Genomic DNA, 19,555 nt, shown 5'->3' with positions numbered 1-19,555 from the left:
TAAGCAGAGGCAGGATAGCCATCTGACGGAAAGGCTGATTCTGTAAAGGCTTAAGGGTGGCAGGTTACAGTGGAAGAACTATAGGGATGTGAGTGTCCTGCATAGTGCAGGGGGTTGGACTAGATAGAATCATAGAGTTGGAAGGGACTAGATGACCCAGGAGGTCCCTTCCAACTCTATGATTCTATGATTCTAAGACCCTGGTTCAAATCGTTACTCTTTCCTTGCTGGCTGGGTGACCTTGCATCCATCACACATTCAGCCCATAATATACCTCATAAAGGTTGTTGTCTGAGGATAACTATGAAAGCAGCTTTAGGGAGGAATTCTCAAGGAAACGTATGGGGAAAATAAACAAATCTATCTACATTACAGTTTAGAGTAGCTGGCTTCTTGAACGGTCACCTTCGTGTTACAAGTTTCCTACGTTGCCATGGACCTCACCAAGGTATAAGAACAGCCTTTCTCAGCTTTTACACAATTGAGAACTCCCTGAAACGTTCTTCAGGCTTTGAGAAATCCCAGAAGTCTTGTGATCATGCAGAATATGTTGGGGAGGAATAGCTGTGGAGATGCCCAACTGGGGTCCCCCCCCCTTCCCACCGCCTCCAGCTTGTCATTTGCCATTTTGGGAGTGACGAAATGGGTCGACATGACCACATATGGTCATATCACCCAATAAACATTTAACAAATCTTTAAAAATATATACAAAATTAATTAACTCCCACCCTTACAGGAAACCCTTCCAGGGCCATCAAGAAACTCCAGGGTTTCATGAAATCCTGGCTGAGAAAGCCTGTCATAGAGTCTACCTTATAAGACGCCCATTGTCTCCAGGGGAACTGATCTCTGTCAACAGGATTAATTATGTAATTATTGTATGGAAGAGTTACACAAGGGAAGCATATCATATGCAGCGGAGAAGGTACAACGGTTATTGGGCGATGCCCCCTAAATTCTAATATCCAAGCTTTCAATCCATTTCAATTGCAGCTGGGAAGAGTACGGTATTTCCGTGACAAGATGATGCTCAAATTTCTGTGACAGATGAAAAAGAGTTTGATGGGCTGTACCACAATCATTTTCATGACCTGAGGCAGTTATGCTATCACAGTTTTTCATCGAAGTCAGATCACTGACGTTAAATCGCCTCTTTTAAAACTGCCCCTTTTAAAAACAAGTGTGGGGGTGGGTTTGCATACCATGGTAGAGCGAAGCAAAGATTATGCATTTAAGAGAGCTTTCCTCAAGTGGGAGGGTGCTTCATTCATTGTACTAGGAGATCAATGGCAGGCTGTGGTCAGCAGCAATGTCACCTGACCAACACATATTGCTGGCAGAGCCCCATGGGAATCGTAGTTCATGGGCTTTCTGTTCAGCCACTAGTGTAAGACAGCTCAGGGGAGGAGACAGAACACATTTTTGGAATTGTCCTTGATATTTCTACATGTGAGATTTTTCTTTTCTTTTTCTCAACCTCTTTGGTTACCTGGTGCAGGTTAGCGAGTTTGGTGTAGTGGTTAGGAGTGTGGACTTCTAATCTGGCATAACAGGTTCGATTCTGACCAGGCAGTGGTATCAGGGCTCTCTCAGCCTCACCCACCCCACAGGGTGTCTGTTGTGGGGAGAGGAATGGGAAGGCGACTGTAAGCTGCTTTGAGCCTCCTTCGGTTAGGGAAAAGCGACATATAAGAACCAGCTCTTCTTCTTAGCAACTGATAGAGAAAGGGAGTGGGTGCATTATGCCCTGCAATCACTTATCTGCTCCAAAACCTCACAATTGAAGGAACTGCCCCTATAGCCAAGTATAAAACCTTTAAGAACTAGCAGCTTGCTTCTAGAGGGCCAGAAATTGTATCTACGGCTCTTTATAGGCTTATTTAAGACCTCAATTCAACTACAGCCCTTGATGAAGTAACATCTAAGTCAGAGGTCCCTGACCCTTTTAAGCCTACAGGCACCTTTGGGATTCTGACACATTGGGTGCTGTCACAAAATGGCTGCTGCAAGAGGTAGAACCGGCCACATAATGGTTACCACAGGTCACCTCCAGCCACAAAACAAATACCTTGGTGTTGTGGTGGCAGCTGCAAAGAAATTGCAAAAAAACATTGCAAAAAAAATCTGGACAGTCTGTCAGATCTCCAAAGGCCAATCAGAAGTCTAGCAAGGCAACAGCCCCACCCGATGCCATCCACCTTCTAAAAAAACCACTAGGCAGATGCCAGGAATGGTGTTGGCAAGCACCCATGACACCTGCTGTGAGACTCTCCACTTCCAATAACTAGACTTCATTTAGGAAAAGAAACTAGTTTATTGAAAGATGATTAGCTCATCAACGGGGTCTTTGCTACGACTGGGGATTCCAGGCAAGCATCTCCCTTATCAACGCAGAGTGCTCAGCCCCACCCAGTACCAAACGGTTGGGGCGCGCAAGATATGTGTTGATGAATGAGTCATCCTGGCTCGAGGACCCAGAAATAATTCCCAGGGCAACAAAGCAAGGAGCACAGCTTTTTGCACCTAAGGGTTAACACAGGACAGAACAGGCTAGCACTTGAAAGGCAAAACACTATAGGGGTCCCAAGAGCCTATCTAACAAGTGATACTAACCAGGCTCCATCGCAAGGGCATGCAATAACACAGACTATCAAGCAGATTGAGAGAAATGGCAACGCATCCATCATGCTTTTGACACCCGCAGACACTGCACTGGGGACCCCCAATCTATGGTCTAGTCCTGCTGGCTCCAGGTTCCTGACTTCTGAGTCCCAGCCTCAGGTGGCACAGCAGAAACTCTGTTTCTTTACCTTTGTCACATCAAGCTTTGGTATCAAAGCCACGGTCAAAGATAACTCCCCCTTTCCCCCCTCCCGTCAACGATGGTGCTTTGCATCTAGCAAACTTGACAGGGAATGACCATTACCATTATAATTAAAGTCCCATTTAAGTCCCAGAGACTATTTAGGAGCAAATGGCTTCACTATGAAAGGCCGTGCAATTACAGAAAACAAACAGCTAAAAGTCCCTTCACCTTGCAAATTACGAAAACACCAGCATGGCCCATTATTTTAGCTCGCAGGTAGGAAAGCTAAAAGGCCAGATATTAAGTTCTGGAACCCGTGTTAATTAAATGAACAACAATTGTACTAAGGATATATCATTTTTCCCCCCAATGGGCTTTGAAAACTGCAGCACCAGAGATGATAATGAGGTATAGCAGAGGTACAGCAGCTCAGGTTTCATCTATTTCTGTTTTCATTAGAAACTAAAGGGAAACTACGGCATTACGGAGAATTTAATTAAGATTATATTATAAACACACGATCTAAGGGGTGAAAGTATCCATAGCTTCATATCTAAAATCCCAGTTTTATGCATTTCCCACCTAATCCGATCCTAGACAGTAGATAATTATAAAGTTGTTTAACGCTTCAGGTTTAAAGGGTCTATTTTCTTGTTTCAGTTTCTTGATGGATCTGGGCCGGTTTGTCTTCAATGGACACGAAGCGAAGCAGATTAAAAGTACGAATTAAAAAAAAAACATGCACAAAAAAACCCAAATAGCTACTAGTTCTTAATTCCATATTCCTCTTGGGAAGCCATGTTAGTGTTCTTTCTATTTATTTATTCTTAGCATTGACCAGTCACTTTCCCAAATTTGTTCAACAGTCAAGCACAAACACATTAACCATTTAAGGAATAAGCCTTTTTACATATATTCAGTAGTAACACTTATATTCAAATCCCACAGCACCTCAGGGATGAAGAAGAAAATTTGGTTTTTATACCCTGCTTTTCACTGCTCAAAGGAGTCTCAAAGGGGCTTACAATTGCCATCCCTTCCTCTCCCCACAACCGACACCCTACAAGGTAGGTGAAGCGGAGAGAGCTCTGACAGGACTGCTTGGTCCGAACAGCGCTATCAGGACTGTGACTGGCTCAAGGTCACCCAGCTGACTGCATGTGGAGAAGCAGGAAATCAAACCTGGTTTATCAGATTAGAAGCCGCCACACTTAAGCCGGCTCTCAACAACATTTGTTGGGCTATGAGTTTTGGAGAGTCAAAGCTCCCTTTGTTAGATATTCAGGGGTCAGTCTCAGCCAAGTTGGAATCCATGACTGTGATCTGAAATCCTGCGAAAACCGGAAAACCGCTTAAAACTGTGGCGTATAAGACAGCTACAGTAGATAAAATGGCAGCCTAAAACATGTAAACACAAGTAGCGTGCCATGACGAAGTGGAAAATCATTAAAGGGCAACATCAGTTTTTCTGGGAATGCAGACAACAAAGAAAATCCATCTCCAAATGCACTTTACCTTACAAGTCATACAAGAATGGAATCCCTGTCTGCATGGCTTAAGGCACATGGCTAAAAGCACTTCCTGAAGGACACCTTTTCATCTGTACACATTTTTTGGATGTCTCTGTTATTTTAGACACCATTACATCTTTAACATCCACCTGTGGCATGAATTAGGTATGGGGTTCGTTGAGTGGGGATTAATTGGGGAGAAGGGAATCATGGATTGGTTTATACTGCTGCCGTTTTGTATCTTTTCTGTACTTTGTAAGGGTTTATTGGTTTTATTGTGCTTTATTGGAAACCACATAGGTTTAACTTGCAACCTGCCACCAGCTAGTCTGGCCAGGAGGGGCAGGAAATGAATGAATGAATGAATGAATGAATGAATGAATGAATGAATGAATGAATGAATGAATGAATGAATGAATGAATGAATGAATGAATGAATGTCTAAGATCCTTTACAAAAAAAACCCCCAACAACTTAAGATGGCTGGAAAATTGATATTTGCAGTACTATGCACATCTCTTAACTGCAAATGCATGCACTTCATTTGACTCTCCACGAGAGCTTATGAAAGAGAGGCACCAGAACAGGGTGTTCAACCTTTGGCTCTCCAGATATTCATGGACAACAATCCCCATGAGCCCTAGCCAGCATGGACATCTGGAGAGTCAGTTTGGCCACCCCTGCACTAGAACATCAGGCATCAATATGGGAACTCCCTGGTTTCAATGGGGGAACTCCAGTATTGCAATTCTTGCTCCTCTGTAAGGTATCTAAGTGAACTTGGCCTGGTCACATTCTCCCCTTCCTCCTATAGCAGGGGTAGTCAAACTGCGGCCCTCCAGATGTCCATGGACTACAATTCCCTTGAGCCCCTGCCAGCATTCGCTCCTGGGAATTGTCGTCCATGGACATCTGGAGGGCCGCAGTTTGACTACCCCTGTCCCATAGCATTAACTCGGGTTCCCTAACTGGCACTGTTCAATTCACGGTTATAGCAGCATGTTGCTAAGCAAATATTCATGCTTTTCCTTTAAGCACAACTGATGCTATAGGGAGACACTCACACCATCAGGTAGACAGATGGAAGCCCAGTCTGTTGGAATGAAATAAACCATCAAACAGTAAGTACAGCATGAGCTACAAGCTTCAAATATTGTCAAAACATTCTCTGTAAGAAGCCTGGTAGCCCTCACTGCGAATGCTTAATGAATATAAACACTTCTCTTTTTTCATCATGGTAATACAATATTGAGCTCAGATATGCATTTATGGAGAGGATATATACATTGTGAGTACACACACACACACACACAGAGAGAGAGAGAGAGAGAGAGAGAGAGAGAGAGTATTTCAACATCGAAAATTGACACATAACACAATCCTCTCTGGACAACTTCTGACGAAATCAATTTCAATGGACCAGCATGCCACCACTTTCATTAAGCTGTGCCCCCCCCCGGTGTTTCTTTTTACAAATCCAAACCAGCGTCTCTACAGTCAGTTCACCTCTCTATTAACAATGTACATTTCCCTTCCATTTTGTAATGCCCTACCTTTTCTTGCTATTGTCCGGGAAACAGCCCTGCTAAATAATGTATATGGAATTGCTGCCATTTGACAGAAGGGACAAAAGGCATCCAAATGCCTGGATATTGTACATTGCTCATCTGATTAGGCTACATTAGTCCTTCCAAAACCTGCTCTCCTTACCAGGTAAATCGCAATGCAGATCAGTGATTTTCAAAACAGATGAACACTGCCGAAGTTTCCCCCTTTCCTTTCTGTGCGTTATGATGCTTATACTATTTATAGAAGAAGAAGAAAAAGAAGAAGAAGAGTTGGTTCTTATATGCCGCTTCTTTCTATCCGAAGGAGGCTCAAAGCGGCTTACAGTCGCCTTCCCATTCCTCTCCCCACAACAGACACCCTGTGAGGTGGGTGAGGCTGAGAGAGCCCTGATATTCCTGCTCGGTCAGAACAGTTTTCTCAGTGCTGTGGTAAGCCCAAGGTCACCAAGTTTGTTGCATGTGGGGGAGCGCAAAATCGAACCCGGCTCACCAGATTAGAAGTCCGCACTCCTAACCACTGCACCAAACTGGTCTAGTGTTAAACAATTTAACAGTTGTAAATGCCAGTGGATGGAGATGGTCCATCCTGAATTAAGAAGTCCTCCGCCTTTTCACTCTACATCTTTAACACCTCCCTCTGGAAGTGAGAAACATGTACTCACCCTTTCCTTAGGGTCTGCCAGATTTCATTACATTGCCACTACATTTATTTGGTTTTGCAGGCTTCACACAATTAGGGTAGAGCAGCCTTTTTCAACCTCTGGTAGTGATGCTAGCTGGCCACACCCCCAGAAATGACGCATTACCATAAGAGACATCATCACTCTCACCCTCTGCCTTCCTTTTGCTCCCTCTCCACAGCTTTACTGCCATTATAGTAGCTCTGCCTCATGTAGGCCGGAAAGAAGGGGAGGAGCTGAGAAGACAGTCCAGACACCCCATATTATGGCACAACTGACTCCCCACCCCTTTTGATTCTTACATCCACAGCCTATCCACCCAGCCCTCTGGGTAGAGGCATCCAATTCCCTAACTTATGGCCAAGTCCATTAAGGCAGTAGGGGAAGGGCCAACGACCCCCCCTGGAGCTTCTGCAGACCCCTGGCTGGGAATCCCTTGTGTACAGTCCCTATGTCTGTGGTCCTAGCGATTCTGGGGCTCAAGCAAAGCTTGATAGGGTTCCAGAACCACTTAGGCATATGAGGAGACAGCAATCAGCTATAGGGCAGTGACGGCCCCCAGACCAGCCTACGGTTGATTGCTTCCCACCTTAAAATGGCCTGAATCTCCAAACTGAACTGGACAAAACTCCAGGAAACGTTTAGGGGAGGTGGTGTTCAGGGGGCATGAACTAGGCCAAATGCATGACGAATTCTGGCTTGTGGACCACTCCATGCCCATCCCTAATCCTAGGTATTCAAGGATGACATTGATTGCTTAGATCCTTTTCAATCTGGATTCAACCTTGGTTTCATTATAAAAACACCTTAGTTGCCATGATAAATTATCTATGCTGATAAAAAGTAAACAGGAACGTGTCCCTGGGCTCCTAGATTCCGCTACGGACTTCAGTGCAATCAGCTATGGCATTCTTTCAGGCCATCTACTCAAGATGGCTTTGAGAGCTTTAGTGTTGCATTCATTTTGCTCCTTACTTGAAGGCAGGTTCCAGAAAGTGATCCTTGTGAAATGGCTACTGGCAGAGAACGCAGTCTTGTCCCCTATCTTCTTCTGCATTGACATGAAACATCTTGTTGAGATCATCCAAAAATCTAGAGCAAAATGAACCCTACACTGATGCTATCTTTCTTTTCTTGTTGTTGTTGTTGTTGTTGTTGTTGATTTGATTTATAGCCCATCACTCCCAGCCAAGCTGGCTCATGACAGGTTGCACATTTAAAACCACACAATAAAACCCCAGTAAAATACTCTATCCCAGCGATGAAAAAAACCACCCTCCCCAACTCCGCAGTTTCCCAACCTACTGCCTCAGGAAATAGATGGTAACAGTTGGTAATCTGGGAGTGGCTCCTGTTCTAGCCAATCTAGGTCTAAGTACCCTGGCCTCGGCCAGAGACCTGGCAGAAGAGCTCTGTCTTATAGGTTATGCGAAACTGTGAGAGCTCCAACATGGCCCTCAGCTCACCCAGGAGCTCATTCCACCAGGTCAGGACCAGGATCAAATGGAGGGTAGGCGGTCCCGCAGATATGTGGGGCCCAGACCATGGATGATATTAAAGGTCAATACCAAAACCTTGAACCTGATCCAGTCTGCTACTGGCAACTGATGCAGCTGCCTCAGCACTGGCTGAATGTGGGCCCTAGCAGCTGCATTTTACACCAGCTGCAATATCCAGGTCAAGGCCAAGAGAAGGCCAACGTAAGAGTGAATTTCAGAAGTCAATCCGGGAGGTGAACGTTGCATGCATCACTGTGGCCAAGTGATCTGAGGACAGATAGAGTGCTAGTAGCCTTGCCTGGAGAAGATGGAAAAATGCCAGGTGAGCTACCCTCATGACCTGGGCCTCCATTTATAGGGAACTGTTGTTGGTACAAAGCGCAACTATAAGGCCACACTGGATTCAAATTTATTTCTGCTGCACTGGTTTCCAATTTATTTATTCATTCATTTATTTTTTTTACATTTCTATACTGCCCCTCACGGCAAATCGTCTCAGGGTGGTTCACAACATAAAACCAATAAAATACAGTATAAAACCCCCTTAAACCCCTTAAATAGCTAAAAAGGAGCCAAAAGACAAGCAGTGGCATATTTCTCCAACCCACTATTTATTTCTGGGTTTAATTCGGGGTGCTAGTTTTAATCTTTGAAGCCCTAAATGGATCGGATCTGGATTACCTGAAGGACCGCCTCTGCCTGTATCACCTTGACCAAATTCTGAGATCTCTCCATGGTGCCTTGTCATGGAAACCAGCCTTAGTTAAATTGGTCTTTTCAGATGACAGAATCCACCACCCCCACACCCACCACCCCGCTTCTCTTCTGACCTTTTCGACTATTGTAACAAAATGCCCTTCTTTTCCAGAAGCCCAACAACAGGAGATGGCATGCAGTTCTTTATAACCTATGCTTCCAGACTGTTCTAGGTATTTTATTACTTATTCTACCTATTTTAGTTTATGTATTAACTTATTTCCCACCAAACCGTCCCATAAGCCAGTATATAAATAACATATAAACTTACATAATTATGTAAAGAATTCATCTAGCCACAAACCAGAATCTATGACATTTTATTCAGACTTTTATAGCTTAACTTATTAGCTGCCTTGAGACTCTATTAGACAGGTGGCTTATAGACACCATAAAATCAATCGATCAATATCGTCTCCTTTTTGAAAACACACACCTCATCTGGAAGGAAGTGCATACCCAAGGATGAATATCTCCTGTGCATTAAAACACCAACATAAATAACAATCTGCTTTCCTCAGAAATCTATGTAAGAAGAGCATATTTTAATAATGATCAGGAGTCGGAACTATCCTGTACACGAATCTCCCTCGCCTCAGTTTGTGTTCCCTACAGAACGCCGTCAAAAACCTGAGGAGGCAAGATCGCAACGAAGTAAAACTTCCATCTCAGATAATGTATTTAACAAGTAAGCTAATGAGCCAAGGTAATAAAATATACAGCAAGAATTTCACACAGTGCCTCGCAAGTCTTTTTCTCAACCTGTGGAAGTGCCGTTCTTAACTGCACAGGAATTACCCTCCAGTTAAAAGTAACTGAAGCCACTGAAGGCCCATTAAAATGTGAAGTTTACAGAAACATGACAAATGAGCAATGTTTAATGCTGCACAGAGAAATTAGTGCGAAGCATTCCAAATGGGGAAGCCTCCATTAAAAAAAATTATGCCAGCTTTTAATACAGCGTTCACAGGGGAGGGCATTTATGGAAAATGTTTTACTTATACATGAACATCAGGCAAACTAAATTCAAAAAGTGCACAAAAGGCTCTTCTTTCTTTGACAGCTGGGTAGAGGGAGGATGTTTTGTTTGACGCCATACAGGGCCGAAGAATTACACCTGTTGAAATTCACTTTAAACAAGCAGGAGAGGCCTAGAGGTGGCCTTTGCGTGTGATCACCTTAAAATATAACTTGGACCTCAATTACATATGACAGCCAGCTTCACCTCTGCATACATATCTCCCCCAACCCCCAAGGAGGTGGAAAAGCCACTGGGAGTGTGGAAGGGAGGGCACTGAGCAATTGGTACAAAAGGAAAGGGTCACAATGGCAACCTTTTGCCCCTTTTGGAGCCCGTCTCCTAATTTTCACGGCCTTGGCTGTCCCTGAAAAACAACAGCATAGCCTGGCCCTCACCGAAAGCAGAAATCTCCTCTACCAAAACGAAGGAGAGGAGAACAATGTAAACTGATTTATGCCCCCATTATGCCGAAAGGCAAGTGTATGGATGAGGTTAATAAATAAAAAGCAATCACCACAAATCACCACGGGTTACTTGAGACACTGGTGAGCAAAAGGAGAACAAACTGTTTTGCAAAGCTGAGACCCCCCCCCCTTCAATACATCACCTAAAATCAGTGGACAAACAGGTCTGTGCCCATTTTACCTTTCATCTTTGAACTTCCATGCAGCACCCATGCAGGAAAAATATAAAGCCTACTTTGTAGCAATTTGGTATTCAGTTATTTATAAATCTGTTGTCACTAAATTTAGAGATGATAGCTTATATCATGCTTTTATGTTGGTTATGTATTATATACTAGGGGTCAAACTCATTGCATTCAGGAATACAATGGGCACTAGATTAGGGAGGTGGAGTGGAAACCTCAGGGCCATACATGTGGCCTTTCCTCCACACACACACACACATTCCTGTTTTAACCTCACAACAACTCTGAGATTGGTGAGTCTAAATGGCCCAAGGTCACCCAACAAATTTCCATTGTTATGTTGGAAACTCTACCCAGATCTCTCTCCGATCCTAAACCCCTCTCATCACTATGGCACACATGAGGCCAATTGTACTAAACACTGAAGAAGCCAAAGGAAGGAGGAGATTCTGATTCTGGGAAGGTTCAAGGGGGTGACAGGTTACAGTGGGTGAGCAATAGGTTTGGGAGTGTCCTTCATTGTGCTAGATGCATTGAACTAGATGACCCAGGAGGTCCCTTCCAACTCTGTGATTCTATGAGAACTCAACATTCGGCTGCCAATTTGGGTGCCAGTCTCCATTTCCTGTAGCCGTTAGTTCCACATCCCGAGAGAACATTGTTCTGCCTCCTGGTGTGTCAGTGAATTAAAGGGAAACTCTGCATCACTTTCTTAAATAAATTAACATGACTGAAGAAGTAACTTCAAATCTTCAAGACTAATTGGCTTTTGTGGTTCCTCATAAGCTTGTGACAAAACACATGCACAAACACACACACACACACACACACACACACAGTGCACATAATTTGCCCCCTGATTTCATCTACTAAAAATACACCTCTTTTTATTTCAGCAGCCATCAATAAGAAAAAAAAGGAGGAGTCCAATCTAGTGTTGTTTTTAAACACTGCTTTTTGCATGGCAGGACAGACTAAGAGAACAACCTTTCTATTTAGCCTGCTTGAGAAAAAACAAATCACTACATGATTTCACACTCGGTCTTCCCACATCACCCCGTTTTGCTAACTGCTGCAGGCTCTATTGCTAGGTTTGCTCCTCTAAACACCTGCCAGCAGCATCACTAAACAAGAAAACCAAAATGCATATGCAAAGAAAAGGGGGTGGGGTGGGGGGGACAGCCAATCTTGCAGAATTGAAAGCTGCAGTTCTGCTCAAAGCTAGTTCATGGAACGCAAGCAAGCTATCTGTGGCCACAGAACAACACCCCTAGGCTGGATGCCAATTCTTTTTTTTAGGTTCTCTCAGATGTCTTTCCAAAATCCATGTGACAGATCCTCTGGGAATGGCCAAAGCTACAGGACGGAGAGATACGGTCTTCAAGCTGACCCAGGAATGACCTGGACAGTCATGGTACTAAAGGATTTACAAAATTATGCACCAGAGAACAGCTACAGAAATACCACTATATCCAAGGTTACCTTGCAGACTTCTGCCTAGGATCACTTTAATCTCAACTACTGCTACAGGTTTTGGAGAGGGGCAGAACAAACAGAAAACTTCTTTTTTTAAAAGTTTTTTTCTTTTAAGGCAAAACTCTTTAAAAACATTTTTAATAGCCTGAGTCTATGGGATTTTTGGACCTCTGGCCCTTCTGAATGTAAAAGAACCTCAGGTCTGCATGCACAGGATTGCACTTCCCACGCATAAAGAGCTTTAAAGTTTTTTTTTGTCTCGACTTGGACATAATCCCACGTGTTTGACCTGTGGCCAGAATTGTGTGTGCCTTTGACAAAGTCAGAATTTGGAAACCGGAGCCAGAATTGTATTTCTTATTTTTTTAATGTCAGCAGAAACCTTTGCCAATCACTGCATACACTTCAACTAGGCGAACACATACACATTAGCAGAACCAGTTGTTGAACTCTGGAAAGGCACTGTGGCTCAGGGGAAGAGCCTCTGCTTCATGTCCAGATCAACCCAGGATCGACCTCTGGCCTCTCCAGATAAAGGGTCAGGAGGCAGATGATGAGAAAGACCACTATGAAGACCCAGCAGACCCACTGCGGTCTCAATTGACTATACTGCCCTTGACAAATAGCCAGGTTCAGCAGAAGGCAGCTCTTGGTGTGTTCATACCTGAACTCGCATGAAGTACATCACTTTCAAGGTGGCTGTTACTGCAGAGCCTCAGGTGCACGTGTACTTCAGATGTGCATCTGTACATGTGCACCAAGGGGTGTCGTACGACTCAAGAAGAACCCACATTCACAAACTGGCCTCAGAAACTATGAATACGGAAACCACCCCTTCCTTTACAGCAGCCTGTTTCAACCTTTGGACCATGGAGGTACACCTGAAATATTTTTTTCAGGCTTCAAGGTACCACAGAAGAAATGTCAGCTGGCCATGCCCATCTATACAAATAAAAATTAAAACCAGCCACCATCTCCTCACCTCACCATGCTTTGCCTGAAATGCCCCATGTGCAAATAAAAAATTAAAATTAAAATATGCCTCCCCTCACTCAAGAGAACCCCAACACCCAATATGAGATCCCCCAGGCCAAGGTACCCCAGCCATAGAGGAAGAAGCTGCAACTATGTGGCGGTGACTGCTGGCTCCGTGCAGCTGCCATCTTGGAATCTCCCATGCCGTGGTACATTTGAGGGGCTCTCGTGGTACACTGATGTACTCCAGCTCTGACAGCGCTGCCTTGGATTGTACAGCAGAGCTCCACAAACCTTCTTGGGAACCACACAACTGCAGTGTCAAGAATGCTCTTGTGCAGCCAAGCTGGTCGTCTGCTCAGCCCATCACATCTGGCCCCACCACTTGCTGCTGGGAGGAGGGCTAGCCCAGCCTAGCAGACAAATCAGGTTAAAAAAAAGTGGATTCCCCAATTTAAACAAATTCAGGGGAAGGATTATGATTATGATTCCCATACCTGGTCAGACCATCACACTGTGGCACTGCAGCAGCTGCCAAAAAAACTTGTGGTTCTGGCTCCATGCGACTTCAATAATGCACAGAAGAACCAATCAATTGAGGTCAGCCTGCTTAAAAGAACACTCTTTATGGCTACATCAATGACAACATTTCGGGAAACATTCTTAGGGTGTCACCGCAGGGCCCATCCTTCTAAACCTGGGATAGGCAATTGTTTGTGGCCAAGGTGCCCCCCAAAACCCGCATCTGGAAGGCCCGGGCCTGGCCAATTTGGTCAGATCTCAGAAGCTAAGCAGTGTCAGCCCTGGTTAGTATTTAGACAGCAGATCATCAAAGCAGAGTCACCTGAGGCTCAACCCTGCAAAGATGGAGGTCCTGTGGTTGGGTAGGAGGAAGCGCATGGGAGGAAGCGCATCTGCCCACCCTGGAGGTGTGGAGCTCCTAGCGACTCACTCCGCCAGGAACCTGGGGTGATCCTGGATGCTTCCCTTACAATGGAAAGCCCAGGTCACAAAGGTAGCACGGCTGGCATAGCACCTAGCCACAGTCATCCATGTGACGGTCACCTCTAGACTGGACTTCTACAACTCGCTCTATGCAGGCCTACCCTTATCCTTGATCCAGTATAAAAATCTAAATAAATAAAGAAGATGGGGGCTGCAGCAAACTGTCTTAGAACATCTCATGAATTGAAAACCTTGTGGCAGGATTTCTCAACTAGGGTTTTCTGAAACCCAGGGGTTTCTTGACAGCCCTGGAAGGGTTTTCTGAATGAATGGGAGCTAAATATTAATATATTTTTAAATTTTGTTAAACATTTATCAGGTGATATGACCATATGTATGGTCATGCCAACCCAATCACCCCTCCCAATGTAGCCAATAATGGGCTTGGAGGAGGTGGGAAAGGGAGGGGCCCTGGGTGGGCGTGTACACAGCTGTGCTTCCCAACCATATTCTGCACAATCGCAATACTTCTGGGGTTTGTTGAAGCCTGAGGAATGTTTCAGGGATTTCTCAATGGTAAAAAGGTTGAGAAAGGCTGCCATAAGGGGCTGTTGTAAATTGGCTGCAATCTGACAGCATTTCCCATCACTGTAATGGGGGCAAAATCTGCCTGTGAAGACACTGGTGTATCAGCAAAGGCCAATGAGCAAGGGAGAGGGCTTGCGCTTGGGCCTATATGAACTTCAACAGCACAATCGACATCTCCAGGATTTGCCCTGGAGTGTGTCTTGGAGAGGGGCAAAGGTGGGCAGAAGCCATGTCTGTCTCCTCCCCCTGCGCTCCTGGCTATAGCACTTCTGTTAGTGACTTAGTTTGGACAGGTCTGGCCCTGGGCGCCAAACAAAATGCTCTGGTGTGCCACTGGCTGTTCTTGTGCACCCCACCCTTGACACCATGACAACGACCCACAGGAAAGTAGTTTATGAAGATTTTTTCCCCCTATATACCCTGCTTTTCACTACCCAAAGACACTACCCAAAGCAGCCTACAAACCGTTTCCCCTCCCTCTCCCCACAACCGATACCATGTGAGGTAGGTGAGGCTGAGAGAGATCTGAGAGAACTGCTCTGTGAGGAGAGCCCGAAGAGAACGATGACCAGGCCATGGTAACCCAGCTGGCTGCATGTGGAAGAGTGGAGAAGCAAGCCTGGTTCTCCAGGTTAAAATCCACCGCTGTTTCACCACTCTACCACAATGGCTCTCACACCACACTGAAGGAGCAATCACACCACCAAGGGGACCAACAGACTGGGCCTTGGTGATCATTTTTAAAAGCAATGGAAGCAGGCGTCACTGGAGACACGTTTCTAACAAAACACAGCAGAAGAAGTGGCAAACCGGAGTCACTGAGCTTTGAAAAAGTTGCTTCGAGGCATTCCACGCAGCTCAGAATTCCTCCCGTGCCTCTCGCAGGCTAAGTGACTTCCGTAGACATCCAGCAGACGCTGATAGTTATTTATTGCTCCTCAGCAATACAAGTCAAAATCTCTGACCCCAATGACTCATTTATTACTATCCACATAGAATATCCCTCTTTGCATACTGGGGGGTGAGGAGAGGTTCACGCTCGAGTGCAGCCAACTTCCTCCGGAGCAGATGCATCTCTGGGGGCCATATTCTCCCCCTGACCCTTGTGCAGAATATCTGAAGATCTCCACTGCAAAACGGAGGCAGAACATGTTCCTTCCGTAAACTAATGAACTGTGATCCAGAAGGTCACCTTGCAGATCAGGCGACTTCATCTGAGCACGAAGCTCTTTTGCATTGGCCACGATTTGTTTTGCATTCCGAACGGCCGCAAGAACGTTGCTTTGCCCGGATCCCCAGCCCGTTCCGCGCTTTCTTTTCAGTGCATCGTTACGGTGCCAGAAATATATTGCTTAGGTCTCACAAGCATTCTCAAAAGAAGTGTAAGACTGAAGCCAGCATCAGCTTCACATCCGTCAAAAGAGCTTCAGAACGTGTTCTACTGGCCCCTAGACAGCAGCAAGTTTTAAGTCAGGGGTAGTCAAACTGCGGCCCTCCAGATGTCGATGGGCTATAATTCCCATGAGCCCCTGCCAGCGAATGCCAAAGCATTTGCTGGCAGGGGCTCATGGGAATTGTAGTCCACGGACATCTGGAGGGCCGCAGTTTGACTACCCCTGTTTTAAGGGGAGACGCCCAAAACAGGCAAAGAGGTCTCTTCCCCAGGGTGAACAGAGAGTCTTCAGGAGAGTTCTCCTCTTCTGCACTTCAGCTGCTCTGTATTATGAAGCTTGCCCTTGGTTCTAGGAAGACCAGACAAACAGCCCTGGAGATAACACTTAGGGAGCCTCCATTTTTGAGTGAGAAGAGTAGCAAGCATCTGATTGGATGGCTGAAGCCCCTAATAAGGAGATGAAGTTGCCCAGGGGAGCAGGGAACCCACTGCCTCGTTCTCCTCAACAGAACATTTCCCAGGAGGAAAACCTGGAGACCAAATGGGCAGCTCCTAGGAGACCTTGGTGTAGTGGTTCAGAGCAGCAGCCTCTAGTCTGGAGAGCTGGGTTTGATTCCGTACTCCATGTGCAGCCAGCTGGGTAACCTTGGGCTCGTCACAGGCCTGTTAGAGCTGTTCTCACAGAGCTGTCTCAGCCCCACCGAACTCACAGGGTGTCTGCTGTCAGGAGAGGAGGGGAAGGCAATTATAAGCCACTCTGAGATTCCTTCAGGTAGTGAAAATCCAACTCTTCTTCAGTTGCAAATCCCTGCATATTGCCAACATAATGCTTATACAGCTGAATAAAATGGAGAAGTTTCTATAAATACAAGAAGCCCTAAAAGCAGTATCCTATTTCACTCTCTGATACAGTTTTTTCCCCATATGTTATAATCTGTAAAATAAATAAAGCCTGACTGGGGTGGTGGGAGGAGTTAGGAGGAGATGGAACTCATTGCCTACCTGACTGGGCTGTTGGGGAATCACTTGCCCCAAAGCACCAATCAGACAGGGTATGCCCCATCTTTGACTGCCTCCCCTTCTGCTTTCCTGCCACACCAAAAGGCAGCAGTCAGGTAAGGCAGCCCCTGACACGAGCAGCCCAACCATGGCCTTGGTGGAGCTGCCGGGGGAGGGAAGAGCCTGGGTGCTCCCCCAGAGCTCACCCCCACGGTGAGCAGCCCTGCCACAGCCTTGCCAGGCCTCTGCAGAGCTGCCCAGGTGGGGGGGAGGCTGAGAGCTCTGCCTGATTTCAGCCCCGCCCTAAGCAGCCACGCTGTGGCCTCACCATGCCTTGGCGGAGCTGTCTGGGAGTGGGTCCTAGAGCCCATTGTATTTTTTGTACAATGGGTTTTTCTGCTAGAAGACCAGGTCTGTGGTTGAGGCCAGGGTGGGAGGAAGATCTGACTGGAACCCCCCGGTGCTAAGCAGCATTGGGCCATGTATCATCGATGGCCACCTCTCCCTATTCCCTTGTTTAGATATGTGTCTGGTGGGATTGGAGAATTCAATAATACCACCATGTTTTTGCTTGTTGGGTTTTACTGTACTTACGTCCCGTATTGCTTCAATAGGGTTTTAGTGGGGACAATTAGTAACTCGCGATGAGCCAGTCTTGGGAGTGGCAGGAAATAAATTTTAATAATAATAATAATAATTCCCTGAGGGTTTGCTAGGACGTGCTAGCACTTGTCTTGGTGCAACACATTAAAGAACTATGAGAATTAAAATAATACAAGCTCTTGTAAGCGCAGACCATCCATCCAGGAGAGACTGTCCATTGCATCTCTGCACAATTCACCGGTCTGGCCCTGTTTCCTTCCAATAGGGCTCTGTTAGAGGTGATTCATTCCTGCTGTATCAGACATAGTTGGGCCATTCAATTGATCCCAATGCAAGTATTCAGAAATACTGGATTTTTGAACAGACTGCCAGCTGCATCTCTGTATGAGTTACAGTTCTGGGCCCTTGCTTTCCAAATCAAGAAGCACAACCGACCAAAGACATGCAGAAACAGAGAAGCTAGGCTCCCTTGAAGGTGAGCCATGACACCCTAATTTCCTTTCCCAAATACCAAACAGTGCTGACATCTCAATTTCAATTGACTGTCATGCGCCTATCAAAAATTAGCAGGCCGTACCTATACGTCTTACAAATAAAGACAGATTTTTTTAAAAAGTGTGTGCATGGACCCAGAGGTTTTGATCATAGAGGTATTACTGTGGTTGTCTTCTTGGCTGTCAAAACGATTTCCCACCCCCTTCAAAAGGAAACACTCAAGCACTCTTAACTAGGGTTGTGCGCTTCGGCTCGGCCACCTCAGCAATCACCGAAACCCCGAAGTGACACGTACGAGGCCAGCACCCCGGGCAGGAGGGGCGGTGGTGACAGAGCTCTGCGCCTGTGTGCTGCTGCTGCCAGCTGGCATGCCACTGCCACCCCTCCTCTCCATGCCACAGCGCTGGCCGCCTTGGGCTTCAGTGATCGCACAACCCTACTCTTAACTGGGTTCCTCATAATGAAAGTTGCAATGAATTCTTTCGGTTTTCTTTGTGGTCACCCGGCTTCTTGTAAACAGGGCGGCTTCCTGTCTCAGGGTTCTCACAGCTAAATCAGGTTGAAGCATGGGCAGCTTCCTGCCGTCATGACCTTTGGGTACACCCAAAAGCTGGAACTCTGCCAATTTCTATTTTTGCCACCGTGCCTTTGGAGTGGGAGTGAGGTTTCCAAAGCAGACAGTTCTCCTCCTGGAAGTGAATGCAGGAATCTCCCAAGTGGGCCAAACAACACCTCTCTTGTGCAAAGTTCAGAGCTAAAACAAAACAAAACGCAAAAAGGCAGCCAGGGAAGCCTGATGACTGATTGAATGGTTGCTTGATTGATTGATTGATTGCATTTCTAGACGGGCCCTATCGAGCCTGCCATCTTGGGGCAGTTTGCATCATTCATAAAATACAATTAGAACAGTTTTTTAAAAATCAATACATTGTTGTGAATGGCACCCAAACTGTAGATGTTTTAATTCGGATGTTTGTTGTACTTCTCATTTGACAGAGAGTAAGAGAGAATGGAGAGGTGGGTATGTTACTGCAGGAGAGGACCACTGTTATTTCAGGGGAGGACCACTGTTTATCTGCCCAAACCAGCCTCAACCATAAGCCTGGCAGAAGAGCTCCGTCTTGCAGGTTGAGACCCTATAGGACTGTGCTGGTTCCGTTAGGACCCTAATGTTCCCCGGGAGCTCACTGACCCAGGCGGGGGCCAAGGCCAGTCGGACATCTTTGGGGCCAGAGAAAACCAGACGATTTGCAGTCAATGAGCGAAGCACGCTCTGGGGACATAAGAAGAGCTGTATTTATATCCCAATTTTTACTACCCAAAGGAGTCCCAAAGCTGCTTACAAACACCTTTGCCTTCCTGTCCCCACAACAGGTACCCAATCAGGTAGGTGGGGCTAAGAGAGCTCAAAGAGAACTGTTATCGCAGAGAACTGTGACTAGTCCAAGGTCTACCCGTTGGCTGTGGGTGGAGGAGTGGTGAGGCAAACCCGGATCTCCAGATCAGAGACTGCCACTCTTAACCACTGCATCACGCTGGTTCTCTAAAATTATTATATAATTACACCTCTTTAAAAGTAGAGAAAAGGG

General features: G+C 45.8%; 1 protein-coding gene across 5 annotated transcripts in view; it reads right to left on the bottom strand.

Annotated features, from left to right (window-relative positions):
* The window catches only part of KLF12 (KLF transcription factor 12), a 272,157-nt gene that overhangs the window by 216,352 nt on the left and 36,250 nt on the right, over nt 1–19,555 (bottom strand). The window contains exon 2 of one of the 5 annotated variants that reach the window (XM_077343987.1): nt 6,030–6,121. The exons of the other annotated variants lie outside the window; for them this stretch is intronic. The gene's annotated coding sequence lies outside the window, so the exon portion shown is untranslated. The remainder of the gene's footprint in view (nt 1–6,029; nt 6,122–19,555) is intronic. 5 annotated transcript variants of the gene reach the window in all.

The sequence above is a fragment of the Paroedura picta genome, chromosome 6 (genome assembly GCF_049243985.1).
Source record: "Paroedura picta isolate Pp20150507F chromosome 6, Ppicta_v3.0, whole genome shotgun sequence".
Lineage (NCBI taxonomy): Eukaryota > Metazoa > Chordata > Lepidosauria > Squamata > Gekkonidae > Paroedura > Paroedura picta.
This window is presented reverse-complemented; position numbering and strand designations above follow the sequence as displayed.